The sequence below is a fragment of the Osmerus eperlanus genome, chromosome 5 (genome assembly GCF_963692335.1).
Source record: "Osmerus eperlanus chromosome 5, fOsmEpe2.1, whole genome shotgun sequence".
Lineage (NCBI taxonomy): Eukaryota > Metazoa > Chordata > Actinopteri > Osmeriformes > Osmeridae > Osmerus > Osmerus eperlanus.
Genome location: NC_085022.1, coordinates 6,670,056 through 6,690,468, shown reverse-complemented (window position 1 = coordinate 6,690,468; position 20,413 = coordinate 6,670,056). Strand labels below are relative to the sequence as shown.

Here is a 20,413-nt window from a genome sequence, read left to right as displayed (position 1 = left end):
ATATTCCATTGATCCACAGCCCAGATTGAATTCCCTTTAGATGTTAGCGGTGAAGTTGATGGCTATCAGTCATGAAGTGAGCGTGGCAGGAAGAAGGAAATGGGACGACAGCTGCGTCTCCACGGTGATTAATATCAGGTCCTTCATTGATCTGTTGGGGCTTCGAGGAGTAGAAATGAAAGCATCAAATACTAAAGCCAGTATGTCAGAAATGCGAAACTAATGCTGATCTGAGAAGCTAGAATCTGGTTATCTGTAAACAAAGTTCAAGTATGATTCTTAATTCAACTTTAAAAAGTATTTTGTCTAAATGTGTATTTGGGAAACCAACATGGTTACTTCTCTTCACTTGGAATACAATAATGAGAAGGATCTCAGTTGAAAGTGGTCTTGGCACTTCCTTCTCCCTTACCTGCCTTTGAAACTGTATGGCAGAGGCTGGGTGAAAAGGCTATATTGTGGCCCCAGTCAGAGCATCATGATTCAGATGTCACAGAGCTTAGAGGGCGGCCTTCTGTGCACAAAGACAATCTGTGTAAATGATTTGAGCCAGTGAAAGGTCAGACCCCACACATTTATTCCAGGAGGGGAGACATGAGTCATGCTCAGAGACATTAGTTGGGTTGGCTGAGGATAGACTGATATGTTGCAGCTTTGAGTGTGTGTGTGTATGTGTGTCTGTGTGTGTGTGTGTGTGTGTGTGTGTGTGTGTGTGTGTGTGTGTGTGTGTGTGTGTGTGTGTGGTGTGTGTGTGTGTGTGTGTGTGGGTGCGTGTGTGTGTGTGATCAGGCGGGCTAGCACTATTACTAGATTGACATCTTTATTTCTTCACTGTACAATTCATTGTCTGTTTTTTTCGAGATCGTCAAAATCGTTTGTTATGTTGTGGGTGTGCCAATGGGATTCAAGTAAATGACAACATAAATCTGTGAACACATCTGTGAAAACACAGCATTCATTTAGTTATTTGTAGTTTACAAAGCATGTCTTTTCATCAAATTCAATCCAATCGTTGCATTTTCACAAATATCTGCAAAACAATTTCTCTAAAGACTGTACTCTGTGTCTCTCTGGTGTGATCATGTGACCTGGCAGAGGCCCTCAAGCTGCAGAGTCCTGGACGTCCTGGACAGTTCTGGCTTTCAGGCGCTGGGTGGTTCTCCGCTCAGACACATCGTTACTGACACTTGTGTTTAGGCAGGGCCATAAACAGAGAGCGAGATAGGACTAAGGAGCCAGACTCATGGTTGGGTCTGAGGGAATTGATGCAGCAAGCAAATGGGCTTTGGTCTCAGGGCCAGGTACTCCTTGATGGTGTGTTTTTGCCAGATATGGTTCTGGAATCGGGCTCACAGTAGACGTTCATTCCATTTCATGTTAAATGGGCACAGGGTGGACTGGACTCACTGCACTAACAGCAAAACCATTCCCAGTTCTCTCCAACTCTGGCTGAAGTGTCCAGTGTTAAAACTCCTTAGCTAACATTTTAGTCATGATTTGTTTGTCCTCTAAATTCGATTGAGCTACTAGGACAAACATGGATTTAAATGACACCACACTCCGTTTGTGGGGATTGTTGTCAGACAAAATAATTTGCCCAGCTGTGCCACAGCAATATGGCTGCCATAGGGAGGTGTTCCTGCCCGCCTGACGCTGTCTCCTATCTGCCTGGAGACAGACAGCTGACGAGGAGGCAGAGGGAAGTGGGCGTCTCCAGTCAGCGGGGGTTCACCCCTGTCGCTCACCCTCCAAACTCATTAGACGGAAGACTCTCTGTGTGTCGCGTTGACGAGCTGTAATTAAGGAGAGCGCATCGGAGCAGTTTAATTACTCAGTGGAACATCTCGCTGGGACAGGGGTTACTTATGCTAGCATCTGATGTGACCTCAACCTCAAATTAGAACGTGAAGGGTTCTGGAGTGTGAGGTAACAAAAGCGGGGAGGGGGTGGTGGGGAGGTGGTGATTGTGGGTGGTGGTCATTACATGCATGTACTGTGTGTAAACCAGATGTATATTCTGATAGAACAACTTCATATTTCGCTCTGGATAAGAGCGTCTTCTGCTAAATGACTAAATGTATTTAATATATAGTATATATTGTGACGTAGCACCGGCTCTGACCACCAGAGATTGCTGTCACAGGTGTGGCGACACTTGCAGAATCAGAAAGGGTTTTAATCCCCATGAAAGTTTGCACAGACAAGGAATTTGCTTTGGCAGGAAGGTGCATACATTAAACATATAGGAATCTTACATTTTAATATGAGATCTAACTATACTAAAGGTACATAGACTAGCAATACTATTACTAAAATAATTAAACTAAAATATACAATAAAATATAAAGTTGCTATAATTTACAATATAAAACAAAAAAATGCAAATATTACAAAAAATACAAATGGTACAAAAGATACAAATAGTGTATTGCAGTGCAAATTGCAATGTGTTTAAAGACATTAAAGTCATTTAAAGTCAGTGTGAACCCTTGGCCTTGTTGAAGAGGCCAACAGCGGATGGGAAGAAACTTCTTCTGCCGGAGGGGAGTGACTGAAACAGAGTGTGTCCAGGCTGGGAGGAGTCGGCCACAATCTTCCTTGTTCGCCTCAGGGTCCTCGAGGTGTGCAGGCCCTCGAGGGTAGGCAGATTGCAGCCGGTCACCTTCTCAGCAGCGCGGATGATACGCTGCAGCCTGCTGTTGTCCTTGGCAGTGGCAGCAGCGTACCAGATGGTGATGGAGGAGGTGAGGTTGGACTCAATGATGGCTGTGTAGAAGTGCACCATCATTGTCTTTGGCAGGTTGAATTTCTTCAGCTGCCTGAAGTACATCCTCTGTTGTGCTTGTTCTAGTGGGGGGGGAGTTAGAGAAAATACAGGCAGGTGGAACTGGACTGCGGTGAGAAACCACCAGCCACTTCCTCAGTTGAAGTGACTTTTGTTGAACCCCCAGTTGGGGAACTTTTTGTTTTTGATTATTCTTAACACAACCGTTGTCTGCCTGAATCCTGCTCACTCTGGAAATAAAGCACCTTGATCTTTCCCCTATGCCTGGGTCCTTGTTTATCATTTGAGCAACCCACACCTAGAGCCCAGCTAATATCTCACAATATATATGTACTAATATATATATATATATATACACACAGTTAGGTCCATAAATATTTGGACATTGACACAATTTTCATCATTTTGGCTCTGTATACCACCACAATGGATTTGAAATGAAACAATCAAGATGTGCTTTAAGTGCAGACTTTCAGCTTTAATTAGGTAGGAATTACAACACATTTTATATGTGCCCCCCCCCTTTTTAAGGGACCAAAAATAATTGGACAAACTAACAATCATAAATCTAATTGTCACTTTTAATACTTGGTTGCAAATCCTTTGCAGTCAATGACTGCCTGAAGTCTGGAACCCATAGACATCACCAGACGCTGGGTTTCGTCCCTGGTGATGCTCTGCCAGGCCTCTACTGCAACTGTCTTCAGTTCCTGCTTGTTCTTGGGGCATTTTCCCTTCAGTTTTGTCTTTAGCAAGTGAAATGCATGCACAATTGGATTTAGGTCAGGTGATTGACTTGGCCATTGCAGAACATTCCACTTCTTTGCCTTAAAAAACTCTTTGGTTGCTTTCGCAGTATGCTTCGGGTCATTGTCCATCTGCACTGTGAAGCGCCGTCCTATGAGTTCTGAAGCATTTGGCTGAATCTGAGCAGATAATATTGCCCGAAACACTTCAGAATTCATCCTACTGCTTTTGTCAGCAGTCACATCATCGATAAATACAAGGGAACCAGTTCCATTGGCAGCCATACATGCCCACGCCATAACACTACCTCCACCATGCTTCACTGATGAGGTGGTATGCTTTGGATCATGAGCAGTTCCTTCCCTTCTCCATACTCTTCTCTTCCCATCATTCTGGTACAAGTTGATCTTGGTCTCATCTGTCCATAGGATGTTGTTCCAGAACTGTACAGGCTCTTTTAGATGTTTTTTGGCAAACTCTAATCTGGTCTTCCTGTTTTTGAGACTCACCAATGGTTTACATCTTGTGGTGAACCCTCTGTATTTACTCTGGTGAAGTCTTCTCTTAATTTTTGACTTTGACACAGATACGCCTACCTCCTGGAGAGTGTTCTTGATCTGGCCAACTGTTGTGAAGGGGTTTTTCTTCACCAGGGAAAGAATTCTTCTGTCATCCACCACAGTTGTTTTCCGTGGTCTTCCGGGTCTTTTGGTGTTGCTGAGCTCACCAGTGCGTTCTTTCTTTTTAAGAATGTACCAAACAGTTGATTTGGCCACACCTAATGTTTTTGCTATCTCTCTGATAGGTTTGTTTTGATTTTTCAGCCTAACGATGGCTTGCTTCACTGATGGTGACAGCTCTTTGGACTTTATATTGAGAGTTGACAGCAACAGATTCCAAACACAAATACCATACTTGAAATGAACTCTAGACCTTTTATCTGCTCCTTGTCAATGAAATAACGAACTCCCATGAGGGAATAACATACACCTGGCCATGGAACAGCTGAGCAGCCAATTGTCCAATTACTTTTGGTCCCTTAAAAAGGGGGGGGCCACATATCAAATGTGTTGTAATTCCTACACCGTTCACCTGATTTGGATGTAAATACCCTGAAATTAAAGCTGAAAGTCTGCACTTAAAGCACATCTTGATTGTTTCATTTCAAATCCATTTTGGTGGTATACAGAGCCAAAATGATGAAAATTGTGTCAATGTCCAAATATTTATGGACCTAACTGTATACACATCTCACGGCACAATGGCTAAATCTGGACTTTTGGATAGCTTATGGCAGATCGCAATGTGAAAACTAAAACACTGTGATGAGAATAATACATGCCTGGCTCCAGCCAACCAATGTCCCAACTGAGAGTGTATACACACCTTCCATGATGGACCTTAATTGGAGCTGTGAGCCCACTCTCCATGTCTCAATTTGTCTCCCTGTTTTGGCAACAACATACCTCTCGCCTACAGATCATTGTCGCCTCATGGTTCGCCTCACTATCATTTCTTTATTTCTCATTATTCCCAACTTATCTTGGGTTCTCGTTATCATGATTACAGGGAGTTTCTGCCAACGCACACACACAAAGAGGCTTGCTGCTGTCGAGGGTGAGTAAGTGGTAAAGTCTCCATCTGAGTGCATTCTATTCTCTTGAACATTCTTTGATTTTGCTCAAGCTTATTTTTCTCGAGCCAAATGTTATACCACAGATGAATCATTTTGAACCTATTTATCTTGTATTAGTTACCTCTGAAGTAGCCTACAGTTACTTTATTCATTATATAGTTTTGTGCCAACATGGAGGTATCCTGTCAGTAATATGATATTTAGTCAGAGGAATCCTGAGAGCAGAAAACCCCTTCCATTTGACTCAACAAATCCACTTTCTAATACCTACTGAGCCGCAACCACAGCTGCCTAACCCCACATCTCCCAAAAGACCGAACTTTGTATGCATAAAATAGTGTTGTGTGTAGAGTTACCATTTCCATTTGAGACTCCAGTCATCAGTGGCAATCCTCCGGTCCACGGAGCTAAACTGTGAGTCTTGAGGGATCTGTACATTCTACCCTGCACATCAATCACAGAGACTGTTTCCACTGTAAACTGGGCCCAATATTTCCTCTTTTAATTAAAGTTGAGCTTTGTCAGTGACTAATGCCACCCACAACACAGAAGCCATTAGCTCTCTCAGACCAGTGCATGTCGTGTCCAGGGGGAAAATGCCTAAGGCCTTGGTTAACCTGATTTGATTTCCCCCGACTCCAGCTATAGATCCACAAGGGGGAACTTCCCTGTGGGTTTGGCAACCATTTGTTTTCTTAATCTCCCAGAGCCCCTGAACAAAAAACATTTGTATTACTAATTAACTTTATAGACTTTATAGAAAAGAGTATATATATATATACGAGGCTCTCCCTTTAATTAATTTAGCTTGTGGTATTTGAAGATTTCCAAGGTTAAATAGCTTCATCACATTATGCTCCTGTTGTGTTCTTCCTTTTGAAGGATGTTGTTTGGTGCCTCGCAGGAGGAAGGGACATACCTTGTGTGTGTTAGCTGCCACTCCACACTTTCACACCGTCCCCCAGGGTTGCTATGGATGGGGATTAGGGAATGTGTCAAAGCTCTTTGATCAACAATCTGGCCTAAAGGGGCAAGACACTCCACTTACCTAAGAGCTAATTATCTAGAGACCAGGACAACCAGGACAGTGACATTCGTGGTGCCAAAGCAGTCAGCTGCCATGCTATCGCTGTAGCCTCTACAGACACCACTCCAGAGGTCACTCCATCAGGCGTTACCTTACTCAGACTCTTGATAAGGATTGTTTTATCATGGTCAAGCTATTCTCTGCAAAGATGGAACGTTTTCAATTTACGACAAGTTTATCGTTTTAAACGTGTCGTCTGTATTTTGTGAGATTTGAGTTCGAAACATTTGATCTTTGTTTGACGTCTCTAGGGTTCCTGTTCATTTCATTGGCCTTGTCTTATCTGAGTCCAAATGTGTAAGCTTTGCAAGAAGAACACAGACTATGCAGTTCCTTTCTGACACTGAGGACAGGCACTATTCGTACAATGCCTGAACACGTTTCTCTCATGCACCATGTGCTTGATACAGCTCAGAACATGTTCTTGGAGGGATGCATTGTTCAACCCTATACAAATTCAGGGACAGATTGGTGTTTGTTCATTACCACCATCATGAGAAGACTTACTTGTGAGAAATACTCTTTGTTGCCACTGAGCCCGAAAAAACACTAGGCTCCAATTGAAGGCAATACTACTGACAGCTCCGAGATGAAACAGGGATTCTTCTAGAATTTTTCAAGGCATGCTCTAATGGGATTAGAATCCCCTCTGATTCCCTACTAGGGAGACAGTGGCCAAAAGGGAAATATATTTCTAGCCTGCAGCCACTGTGGAGATTGTGGACTCCACATCATTGAGGTGATTACACCATCTGTGCACTGTTTGCACTGTTCTGTACTCAGGCATCTATTTATGTACATATGTATGTATCTATCGATCAATAGATAGACACTGACAGACTTTTGTAGGTGTATAATCTATTAGACTATAGTATGTTTCTCCAGGTAATTGTAATCCTGTATTGAGTCAATCTTTACCTGAGGACTGAAGACCGGATACTACTGTCTGTGAATTTTCCAGCATGGCTGTGTATGAAGAGACCTTATTTTACTGTTAACTCTTTCTACGTGAAGATCCATCCTTGTGTGTGGCGATCGATAGCATGTCTCCTTCTTCGATGACTTGAGTGGTGCGGAAACTATCTTGCACCGCTCCACTATAAAGAGAACTGAGTCATGAAGGGGAAGATGGACCTTGACCTTCAACCATCAACTGATGTGATGTCATCAGGGCTGACAGGAGCAAGGGCTGCCTGCGGGGCATGTCCTGTGTGTGTGTGTGTGTGTGTGTGTGTGTGTGTTGTGTTTTCCCTTAACTGTCATTTTTATAACAGGCCGTCACTCAATCCTTCCTTGTATCTCAATATTTTCATTCTGCACTGAAAAAAGGAAGTTCTCCTCTTCATACCCGACCTGTACTGGCCCTGTTTGAGGTGATTTATAAATGACAACTGTGAGGCTTTTACACAGTCACTATACCAGGCTCTCCATGCAGTGATTTCACTTGGGACTTGTGCTTGTAAAGCTTCCTCTGAAAAAGTAATGTAGAATCCATCTCAACTATGACAAAAGGAGCTCAAAATGCCTTGATACATTTACATTTAGTCATTTAGCAGACGCTTTTATCCAAAGCGACTTACAAGAGAGAACTTTACAAAAAGTGCATATGTCAATGATCCTAAACAAAACGATAGCCCCAAAAACTTTGTGGGTAGCCAAAACATGAAGCATACATTGTGAAAAGCAAATAATTGCCAATGGGTGGAACCAGAAGAACATGTAGTTAAACAAATTTCAATTAAGAAACATGATCCTCAAAAGTGCTAGAGTGTACCTGGAAGAAAGCAAGCAACAATAATTTAATTCACAGCGAGTACAAGCAGTTCAATCAGTTAGAACTAACCAACAAGTGCAGCAAGTCCCTCAATAAGTGTCATTGTGTTCCTGGAGGAAATAAACTAACATCTGATCCAACAAATCTTTCTTAAGTACCGTTATACTCCTGGAACAAGTGCGTCTTTAGTCTTTTCTTGAAGGTGGAGAGACAGTCAGTGTCTCTGATGGAGGTGGGGAGATGATTCCACCATTGGGGGGCCAGACAGGAGAAGAGCTTGGGTTGTGAGCGGGCGCTCTTGAGAGGTGGGACCACCAGACGGTTGTCCGAAGAAGACTGTAGGTGGCGGTTGGGGGTGTAAGGCTGGATAAGAGACTGGATGTAGTCATATGTAGTCCAGTTCACCGCTCGGAAGGTCAGTACCAGGGTCTTGAATCTGATGCGGGCCGTGATGGGTAGCCAGTGGAGGGAGATGAAGAGCGGGGTAACATGGGAGCATCTGGGTAGGTTGAAGATCAGGCGTGCTCGAATCCTCTGGAGAGGGCAGGTTGGGCATGCTGGGAGACCGGTGAGAAGCGAGTTGCAGGAGATGGAGGGCTTGGCCGGGATGATGAGAAGTTCTGTCTTAGCGAGGTTCAGCTGGAGGTGGTGCTTGGTCATCCAGGCGGAGATGTCTGTGAGGCAGGCTTCGATTCTAGCTGAGATCCCCGGATCAGTCGGAACTATAGACCTAAGGCCCTAAATAGCTTCCAAGAAAACCCATTTTCCAGCAATAGTTTGTCATAAGTATGATTACTATGACATTTGCCTCGACAGAAGCTCACCAAGACGCCATGACCCCGAGGATGTTTGCTGCCAAATGTCAGCAATTGTTATTTCATCGCTAGGACAGCATATCTTCCCTAGGACTGTGAAAGAGATTAGGAACAACTACATGAGAAACAATTGAAGGGGGTAGGCACCAAACCAGAAGCCCCTGTGTTTATAATTTCAAAATCAATATCTGGAAAGAACGCAAGCAGGAAGGATAATTTGAGGTTTTCTTTCCCCACCATTTTCTCTGGCACTCGCTTTGATCGTTTTCCCGAGGGACTGTCCAGAGTTGCTCTCTTTTTAGCAGTTGATCCCAATTACGCTTCGTGCCTTGACTCCATTAGTTTGGGGCTTAATGGAAAAACAGGAGAAGGAGAGAGGGAGGGAGGGAGGGAGGGAGGGAGGGAGGGAGGGAGGGAGGGAGGGAGGGAGGGAGGGAGGGAGGGAGGGAGGGAGGGAGGGAGGGAGGGAGGGAGGGAGGGAGAGGGAGGGAGGGAGGGGACATGGAGTAAACAAGTACGGAGAGAGGCCGGTTGGCAGGAGGAAGTGTTGACATATCGAGAGCAGGGCTGGTGACAGAGACAGCAGGACAGCCACAGCCTAGGAGGTCTGTCTGCTGTGATAGAGAGGTATGCGTTTCGTTCCAGTTGATGAGGAGGTACAGGATAGTGGAGTCCTGCCCCCAGCTTCACTGCAAGGTCAATGATATGCAAGGTTCCCATATGTGAGTTCAAATATTTAACCCTCGTGCTGCCTTCGGGTCACATGACCCAAAGGTTCATAACGAACCATCGTTGTGTTTACCCAATTTTACCCAATACAAAAACAAATTAAAATAATTTTCTTTTAACCTTTGCAATGTGGGGGGTCTGAGACAGCCTAGCTGTTAAAAGAAAATGCTTCACTTTGTTTTTGTATGCGGTAAATTTGTCGCAATACGACGGTGGGTCACAATGACTGATGGGTCAGAATGACCCGAAGATAACACAAGGGTTAAGTAAGGTAAGTGGTTTGTGTGCGCGTGTGTTTGCGAGAACATTTAACAGTTCTATTCCCTCCACTGATTATAAATCGTTTTGCCTTCTGTTCACATTCATCCTAACTCAGAACCACTTCACTGCTTAATGACAAGGCACCCAGCTGTGCTTAAGTCGAACACCAGAAGATAAAAGAGCAGCACATGCGGGCTGTTAGTAAACATTAAACATTCATACTCTGCTTGGATCCCCACGTCATCCCATTTCCTTCACCTCGTCCTTGTAATGTGCATTCCTCTGAAGAAGAAGGTCGAGTGTGGACACAGTCTCTTCATGTGTCTGACTGTACGTGCCTGCTGGGTGAGTGGATATTAACCACTGCCTCTATACTCTCAATCAGCTGGATGAGTTACACTGAGTCATTCATGCTGTTAAAAACACATGGGTCAGCGTTAGAGTCAATCTGCCCCTCCAAAACAGATCTCTCAGTCTTTGAGTAGTGGCAGCTGCCTTCATGCTGGTTGCTGGTGTAAAGTGGATTATTAGTCATGAAGGCTGGTGTGCTAGTTTAACGTGGATTATTAGTCATGAAGGCTGGTGTGCTGATGTAACGTGGATTATTAGTCATGAAGGCTGGTGTGCTAGTTTAACGTGGATTATTAGTCATGAAGGCTGGTGTGCTGATGTAACGTGGATTATTAGTCATGAAGGCTGGTGTGCTAGTTTAACGTGGATTATTAGTCATGAAGGCTGGTGTGCTAGTTTAACGTGGATTATTAGTCATGAAGGCTGGTGTGCTAGTTTAATGTGGATTATTAGTCATGAAGGCTGGTGTGCTGATGTAACGTGGATTATTAGTCATGAAGGCTGGTGTGCTAGTTTAACATGGATTATTAGTCATGAAGGCTGGTGTGGTGGTGTAATCTGGAGGTGTGAGTGGCTATTCATCTGTCTTGACTGACATCTTCCTGGTGCTGCTCTTTTGGCAGGTGCCTGTCCTGTGACACATTTGGAGATGTGACATAGAGGTTGCTCCCCATACGCCATCCCACAATATTGTGTCAATTATTCACAAATGATCATATTTCCCCACATGATGTCATCACACAGGTGTACATCAAGGTTCATGGCAACTGCTGTTTCTAACGTGTTTTCAGCAACAGCCACATTTCAAATCGGCACAGGAGATGCAACTGTGATACACTTCACCAATATTTTTCCTAGTGTTTAAGATGAGGATGGTTCATAAATACACTTAAGAACAAATAAAGCGATCTAATACATAAGGTTGAAATCTGTTAACCCTAGATGTTAACAGATTTTTTTTCACCTTCTAGATCACAGAGAGTCGTGAGGATTCCGAAGATCGGAAGATACAGGAAGAAGAGACATCAACAGTCGCCGCAGACAGTCCAGATGCTGCATTTTTATCCATCAGGAAGTGAGACAAGAGCGCTGGCTGGCCGGCTGGCTGGCTGGCTGGCTGGTAGGTTGATCAAACAACCGTTGCTGGCATCTTCAATTATTCATCATCCCTGTGGAGAAGCACTTGGCACTACAGTACGTCTGTGTGTGTGCGTCTGTCTGTTTGTGTGTGCGTGTGTGTGTGTGTGTGCGCTCAAGTGTGTGAGTGCGTGTCAGCTGCGATGGCAGACATCTCCAGGAGGCTGCAGACTGGGCCAGACAGCCCTGGTCTTGCTCCCCACCTCTGGGGTGCTCTAGATGGCGTGTCTCCAGGAGGTGTGCCACTCTGCACCAGGATCAGACACGAGGCGACACAGGAACGCACTGGCACTCTGCTCTTTCAAATCCCTGCCTTCCACTGGGAGCAGTCTGTTCACTACGATGGATACTTCGATGTGAGGCACAGAGGTGGGGGTGTTAGAATGCTGCACGTTTGATCTGTCTCGAAGTAAAAGACAATTACTGCGCCTAACTAAAAGTACCCAGTTTTTTTCGACTGTGCTTTATTCAGCCAGCTGGTCTCCATGTTGATTGGAATCGTAATTGTGCTGAAACACACTGTTCCCTGTCTGCTCTGTCTGTCTCTCACACGCAAACACGCACGCACACACACTTGGGGACCAGAGGAAGAAGGAGGACCAGTCTGTCCCCACCTCAGCCGATCAGATAGGTGGACCGAAGCTCACTCGCACAGGATATTACCCTCGTGGCAGAGAGTTCCTCTCTGTTACTCTCACTCAGTGTATTTGTTGAGATGACCCTCTTATCTGTATACACACAGGAGCCCTAGTGAGACTTCTCCACACAGTCAGACGTTTTCAGAATTGCCTTAGCATACTTTAGACACAATACTGGCTGACGAGTCCTGACAAGTCCTTTCACTCTAAATAAATTGCTTTTTTTCGCGATCTGATGGGAGGTGCACCTGGGATTCATGGTTTTTTTCTTCCTTGCAGCTCTTCTCAAGCTGTCTTGTTAAGACAAAGACACGTTAGATGCATTTGAAAGAGGCCTGTGGGTCTAGACAAGCCCCAGCACCACAGAAGCTATTAGCATGGCTGTGGACACCCAAGGGGGCTTGATTGTGTGTTTGAGCGTGTTGATTGTTTTGTTTAGGAAGCCCAACATGACACGAGTGTTGCCCACTCTTCCTACGCTGGAAACATTCTACCCTTGCAGAAAAGCATAGCCTACGGCCTGGACAGCCTCTAAGATTTCTATGAAAAAACTCAACGGTCTCATATTAGAATTTCAGATTTCTGTTGCTGGAGGCTTTTGTACGATAGAAAATGAGACGCCACTGAGCTGTTTTTCTTGATAAGGATGGGGTGTAAACAAGTGTGTAAAATTTGGGTTGTTAAATTTGGACTGGATCGTACCTTGATTAAATATTATTTACAATTCCTAATTTAGAAAATGGGATTCTCCTGAGTAGATACTCAGAGAGTATTTAATGAAAATGTAGGCAATTACCATGTGCTTACTTTTTCATCTCCACAACAGAAGTTAACTGATCGACCAAAACATTTAAATAACCATTCCAGTTGTTTTATCACATTAATTTGTAGAGCTGCAACTAAAACTGCATGAAAAACGTGTGTCTCAGGATAGCATAAAAAATGTGGTTTCAGCCATATCTAACTTCACAGAATCCGATACATAAAAAAGGAAAAATTATGCAATTGTTGTAGAGTAACACGTCATCCTACTGTTTATACTATTCCCAGTCTAGAAATATAATTGGAGTCCTAAGGATGTAGATTCTAGTTCATCTGAGAATAGGGAGTTTATTCATCATATTCATCACCAATGCAAATCACAGACTGTGTGATACTGCATTACCAATGAGGTTATTGTCTGTTTCTGGGGTTTAAGTGACTGCTACCAGCACTCTGTGTGTGTTTATGTGTGTGTGTGTGTGTGTGTGTGAGTGTGTGTGTGTGTGTGTGTGTGTATGCGCTCCAGTTTGTCCTGTATAGTGCCTACATGTAGAGCTGACTTGAGTGACCTAGTGTTTAGCCAGTGGAAGGAGAACCTGTCCGACAGGGAATTTGTCGTGGATGTTGACTACATGGTGATGCTCCATCTCTCCTGTATCTCGTGTGTGTGCATGTGTGTGCAAGGATGCGAGTGCATGCGTGTGTCCCGTGTGTGTGTGTGTTTATGTATGTGCATGTGTGTGTGTGTGTATGTGTGTGTGAAAGTTCTGCCAGAGCTAGAGATAGACGCTAATCAGTTCTTTGCACCTGCTCTGGGAAATAAGAGCAGGGCTCACTAGTTCAGGAAGCTGGGAGGTAAATCCTCCAAAAGAGCGTTGTGATTCCCTGGCTTCGACTACTGACATTTCTTTAACCTCTCTCTGTTCCCTGTGTCAATAGATCTTGGTTTAGATCAACCCTGGGATTCTGTATCACCGGAGGTGTCTGTAACTGATAGTGTCACTGATTACTTCCCCTCCATCACTGCCTGGACAGAGCTGAACAATAACGTTTTTAGAAGATTGTGTTGCACACCGAGTCTGTCAGCTTGCTTCCATTTCTGTTGCGGTCTTAAAAATGTCACTCAGAATGCCTCAGTGTCCAGCAATCCAACAGAATCGCCAACAGAATCATTTATTTCACAATAACAATCATTTCCTGAATAGCTTTCCATGAAAACATTTTAACCGTTATGAGTCATTTATTGTTTGACCCTGGCTCAGGTCATTCTTTTCTGCCTGCTCATATTTCAAGGAAAGGAGGGAGAACAAATGCAGGAACAAATTAAACGCATAAAATAATTCAGCAGTTCAGATTCAGAGAGACAAGTGGAAAATAAACTTCAGTCAAGAAGCGATTAAATAGCAGGCGTAGGAGTCTTCTAATTCACATTCACTGGTAAACCACATCACAGATAACCAGATACATGAAATAAACCAATTAGAGCTATTACACATCTGATCTTTAAAGCTAAATGGATACATACCTAATGCATACTTTCGAAACAGCTACTTATCTAATTGGGAGGAAGACCATATATATGTCTGCCCAGTGAAAAACATGACCTCTAAGTACACACTAGGACAGAAAGTCTCAGAAAGTCACAGTTTGTCTGTGGTAACTAAGCATACTATCAACGCTGATTTCCTTTTCATTATACTTTCTCTCTGGATGCCGCTTTGGATAGAACATGTCTGCTAAATTCCTCATTCGTAAATGTTAAATGTTTTAATTAAGCAGTTGCTGTTACCCAAAGCGACAAATATATTTGTTTATACCGTACCAGTCAAAAGTTTGGACACATTTTCCCATTGGACACATTTTCCCATTGGACACATTTTCCCATTGGGAAAATGTGTCCTAACTTTTGACTAGTACTGTATGTTTGCATATATATACAAATAGTCCAGATTTATATGCACTGGCTGCAGCTGTGTCACATGGGAACTGTTGCAGTGAGTGACTCAACTGTTTTGAGAACTGAGGCCTATCCCGTTGAATCTCGAAGTGTCAGGAAGAATAAAAAAACATCAAGTGGACAATAACTTGGCTCAGACTTTAGCTTGTTAGCAAATTCCACTAGTTTCTCATGACTCACTGTTGTGTCTGAGGTTGGATTGCAAAGCCGAGGTGTTGGTCACAGGGTGGGAACAGGTGACACCAGACTGGAGGAGAGACCTGTAGGGAAGGACAGATGGTTGGCAGCTGTGACAGCTCTAACTCTTATGCCTGCCTGTCTTATGCCGACGCTGAAGGCGATATCCTGATCAGCTCTGATGTGTGTGTGTGTGTGTGTGTACCGATTGCCTCTGCTGAGACAGAAGCACATGGCTGTGGCATGAGATCTCTGAGCCATATCACATTTACAAGACTTACAAGCCAGGTGATATTCATATTACAGAATACACTTTCAACCCAGTTAGTAACATTGTGTAGAGCAATAATCCAGCATCGTCCTCTCTCCCTGGTTCCTCATTATAAACCCAAGCACTGACTCAGAGAAGGAGATGGTCCTCAATTCATATGAATTAGAAGCCTTGACCTGCTTAGACCTTCTCTTTACAGAAATAATGGGATTTATTGAGACAGGAATGGAGTTGGTTGTTCTGGGTGTGTGGCAAAGGCTCCATGAAGAAAAGTCCTTTTAAGAAGGCTGAATGATTTCAGAGTGGTCTACTTCAAGGGAATAAAAGTATTTTTTCCATTTGCCAAAAGCGGGGAAATGAAGCTTATTCACAGTATATTATCAGTTTTATAGAACATTTTACGGTGTTCATACTCATTCCTTAACCTTTCTACAAAGCCATAAAACAAAAGCTATATTCACAAAGCGTTGCTCAAATATATTCTTCTACAAGTAGGCTATAACTGAGCATAAAAGGGAATCAAGGATGATCTAAATCAAGTAAAAAAAACTGAGCATGAAAGGGAAGCAATGATGATATAAATCAAAAAGTTTAAAAGAAATTGAAATGAAGACATTTCCCCTACAATTCCCATGTAGACGGGACAAATATGTACGCCTACAGGCAGACACATTCTTTATATGTATACCCATTATCTTTTGACGCACACATTCTATATGCAGCCCATTGCCCAGAATTGCATCAGAGGAATTGAACGTTTGAGAACAGCATGATGAAAACAAACGTTGTAGCCATTGCCATTCGTGAAGTCCACTCTGGTCTTGCAGTAGCTGTGGGGTACACTGTGTGAAGCATGTATGTCTGAGTGCTTCTCTCACCATAATCTTGTAAAAGGAATCGAATTAAAAGCACCCTGGCCCTGAGGAAACCGGCGAGGCCGATACTTTTCAAAAAGTCATTTGAGAACCCTGCCGGCTGCAGCCGTCTGGAGAGTCTCTGGTCTTAGCAGTGAGACAGCAGGAGAGAGCTGCATCTGGGATTTCTCTTCCTCTACACGCCAGAGGAAAACCTGCACCAAGTGCAGTCGCCATCACTTCAACTTAAACACAATGCACTTGTCTTGTTCTGAAGGGACGACATTTTATTCAGCGGTAACAGTAAGCCAAATGGAGATCCACAATAACAGTACAGTATATCTGGGTGTAAAGGCCAGTCCTGTCAAGCTGGCATGGATGAACAGGACTGCTAGCTGTGTCGCTGCATCTAGATTGAAAACTCTTTTATGATTCACCCATGTCAGCGAACACCTTTCAGCCCACTACTAACAAAGAGAAGGAAAGCAGGAAAGGAAGGTCGAGATAACACACAATCATCTCAAACAAGGAGCACTGAAAGGTGATTCGAGGCGGCGTGTTCACGGTGACACACGAAGCACCTAAATGAGCACAACCTCACTTGTAGTATGAGGTCATTAGGAAAACATTAAAAGAGAGGGGGGGCTAGAACCACGTATCCAGAAATGGCTCATTCTGAATAACTGACAGTTCTGGTGATCTTTCCGTTCTTTCATCTCAACTTTTAAATCATAGGTGTTTGTAAGTAGGCTATGGAATGGGGTTCTCTTTAGATATTAATCTCCTGGATCTGGGAGATGCTAGGATATGGGGGTAATTGGATGCACACTGCACCATCTCCTGTAGAGCGTTGCTCCCTGATCTTGATGTTTTCTCTTTGTTGATAAATAATATATTTTTCCCATCAGTTCACAAAGTTGTCACTGAATAGAATTTACATTACATTTACATTTAGTAAATGTAATGTAATGTTAAACTTTTGTACTCGCTGTGATATATTGTTTTTATTATTGTTGCTTGCTTTTTCCACAGGTACACTTGCACTTATAGCGGTTCATGTTGTTTAATTGTAACTTGTTTAACTACATGCTCTTATGGTTCTTCCCTTTGGCACTTACTTTGGTTGTTCACAATGTGTGCTTCATGTTTTGGCTACTCGCGATGTTTTGTGGCTATCTTGTTGTTATGATCAGTGACCTATGCACTTTGTAAAGTTCTCTCTTGGAAGTCGCTTTGGATAAAAGCGTCTGCTAAATGAATATGTAAATGTAGTCATTTAGCAGACGCTCTTATCCAGAGCGACTTACAGTAAGTACAGGGACATACCCCCCGAGGTAAGTAGGGTGAAGTGCCTTGCCCAAGGACACAACGTCATTTGGACGGCCGGGAATCGAACTGGCAACCTTCGGATTACTAGCCCACTTCCCTAACCGCTCAGCCACCTGACTCCCAGGATTAATTCACATTTACAGACAATTGCAAAAATTTGGCTATTGTTTTGTCCTATTTAGAAAAATCTATGAATTATTTTACATTTCTTGATGACTGAATGGAAATGTTACAGTGAATACATGGCCATGAATGTTCATGTTCTTTGGACAATACATAATAATTCATAATATTGTATTTGTCTTCAACATGTTGCCTCTAACAAACATGTCTGCCCCGGGTGGCTGGAAGACAAGGCTTTCCTATGAAAGAACCTGAATAGAACATACTAACTTGATATTCGCAACTGTCAAGCCTTGCCTTGGAGAGTGAAACCAATTCACACAAAGAGAATATTCTCACCCGTTTTCTCAAAGAACTGAGTGAGGATGCACTGCCGGTTACCATAGCAATTGTCGACAGTGTCACATGGTTACCTAGGAACCAGGCCTGTGGTGCTGGCCAATTTATTCATGTGTTTTTGGCACGCCTCCATGTACAACTGAAATATGAAATACAGCTGTTACAGAATGCATGGGCATATTTCTAAAGCGCTTGACAACAGACTTACAAATGACAAATATGTGTAAATATTTGGGGGTGGGGGCGTTTACATATCAAGTAGGCCCTTACACAGAATCCTGTTCTACATTGCCTGGCTTGATAGTTCAATAGGGTTCAATACAAGCTAATCAAATCCAATACAGGAAATGGATGCATAATGCATCCATGGATACCTCCTATAGGGTCATATGTAGGCCAACAGGACCACAGAGACAGTATTATATTATCTACCATGGAAACCCACCCACCGAAGACTGACTCATGGCTACTGGATGCATAGTGGAAGGCTTGGGCCATAAGGCAGGTCGTAAGTACAACCGTACAATGCCCATAGTAATAAAAGTTAACGTAGGGCAATGTTCCATGGCCTAGTTTTGTTTATACTGTGGAGATAGCAATCACCAATATATTCTGTCTGCCTAGACAGATTTGTTCTCCACTCAAAACAGAGACGCAAAAAACTGTCACATGTGAAACAATAAAACACTGTGAGTGCGTGCACATGTATGTGTGGCCTCGACGTGGAAGACACCGAAGTCAGATACAGAGAACAAAAAGAAATGTTGATTACTAGTATTACGTGAAGCAAAATCTTGTAAGGAGCCCATCTGCCAGATTAAGTGCCAGCCCTATTTACAACCCCTCATCTATATACAACACTGCTCTCTACTGGTAGATAATAATCTAAACACTGCGCCAGCATTGGTTAAGTGCGACCTCTACAGACCATCACGTTTACAGTTGTAAGTAATTATAAATACATTACACTAGTTGTTGATTTGGATAAGTCATACCCAATTCATTTTATACAACACAAATAAATCAAGTAATCGCAGTCGAATATTGTTCCGCAATTACACTTTCTTTCATATCAGCTTATTTTCTTTCACAAGCATAGTCAGTCTCCTTAGAAACCGTCAAAAATTGCCAACGACGACTATATTGCAAGTCGTCACGGCGGGGTATTGGGTAAAGTTTTCAACTAGCAATAATCGCGCCTCGGATAAACCTCATAGGCTACGATACTGCCACTGCGCAAAGCTGATCTCCTGACGGTCTTCGGACAGACCCTATATCTGAAAGATGAACATCCCAGTGATGGTTTGCATCGAGACCGTACTAATTGTAGATATACAGTCCTTTCAAACTACATAGACCTTACATTAAGTGATGTGGCAAAACAATACTTCGTTAAAGTATGTTTCGGTCATTGTTTTTGATCATTTAATAGAAACAGACTCACAATGCATTGTGGGATGCACCGGTTTTGTCAATGGCGAGATGGTCAACCATAATTTTACTTACATTTAAAATGTTCACATCTACCTGCGTTGAAGAGTTTATTATCAAATAGTCTGATTGCTTAGTATAAATATAACTCATATCCGATACGTTAAAAATGTCACAAAGAAACATCTTTGAAACATTTAAAACTACGGTGGCCACAAAAAGCGCGCAATAACAAATAGACACCTGGTGGTAAAAGCTCTCTCCACTCATAGCCTACTTCCATTTATCAGCATTCCAAACTTCAAATTGAATTTCACAGGAAACCGATATTTTTTGCACATTTACTCTTTGGAAAATATGGTTTTATTTATATAAATGTATGTCGCCTGTATTTCATTTACTGGTGTAATCACTATTAAGCACGTTTCCAAATGTTATTTTCCTTACCCTTTCTCGTGCGAATTTATTTCAACCGCTAGATGACAACCTCTCCACCTAAAGGGGTAGGCTATCAGCCGTATCACCCATACAATTTGCACAAACGGTGAAAACGTTGACAGTATGTGGAACCCCTCTAACTACATGCCCCAATTGTGAACGAAAACATAAGGTTCTAAAAGTCCCATATGTCAGCGCCTCTCACTCAATCTTGGCTTGGACTGTTAAATTCTTGCATTTGTACAGAATCTGTTGTGCACAAAGCAGGTTGATTACTTAACACCACTTGATCGTAACACTCAATCTCTTTCTACTGGATCTACTTTTTCGGGTACGGTAAACCGTCGAGTCGATTTTGTTTGGTACATTCTTTAGAAAACTAATCCCAATTTGAAATGAGCGCAATCTGTAATTAATCGCAAGAATTTTCCTCACGGTCTGCGCCAAGGCAGGGGTCGCCGTCGGTAGACCAGAAACAGAAGGCTCAGTAATTCACATTCACGTGACTTTACATTAAATAAAAACATAAATTTCCTAATATTTCATCATCAGTTAATGAAAATGAGTAGTAAAACATTTGACCACAAGTAAGTTAAATAGCCTACTAATACTAATTAATTGAGTTTACAGTTAAATAAAAATTTACTTGAATTATTTTTACTTTACTAAAGGGAAACGTTGTCTCATGAGACGTCTCCCTCAGGTCTAACAAGACAATTGAACACCAATTACACAAGTAGCTGTGTGTAACCCCAAAGAACATTCGTGTAGT

The 20,413-nt window shown here is 42.8% G+C and overlaps 1 non-coding gene across 1 annotated transcript; it reads right to left on the bottom strand.

Annotated features, from left to right (window-relative positions):
* Positions 1–18,875: 18,875 nt before the first annotated feature.
* LOC134021771 (U4 spliceosomal RNA) lies at positions 18,876–19,016 on the bottom strand. The gene has a single exon (XR_009930556.1). It is a non-coding gene; the product is annotated as a U4 spliceosomal RNA (small nuclear RNA).
* Between the last annotated feature and the right edge of the window lie 1,397 nt (positions 19,017–20,413).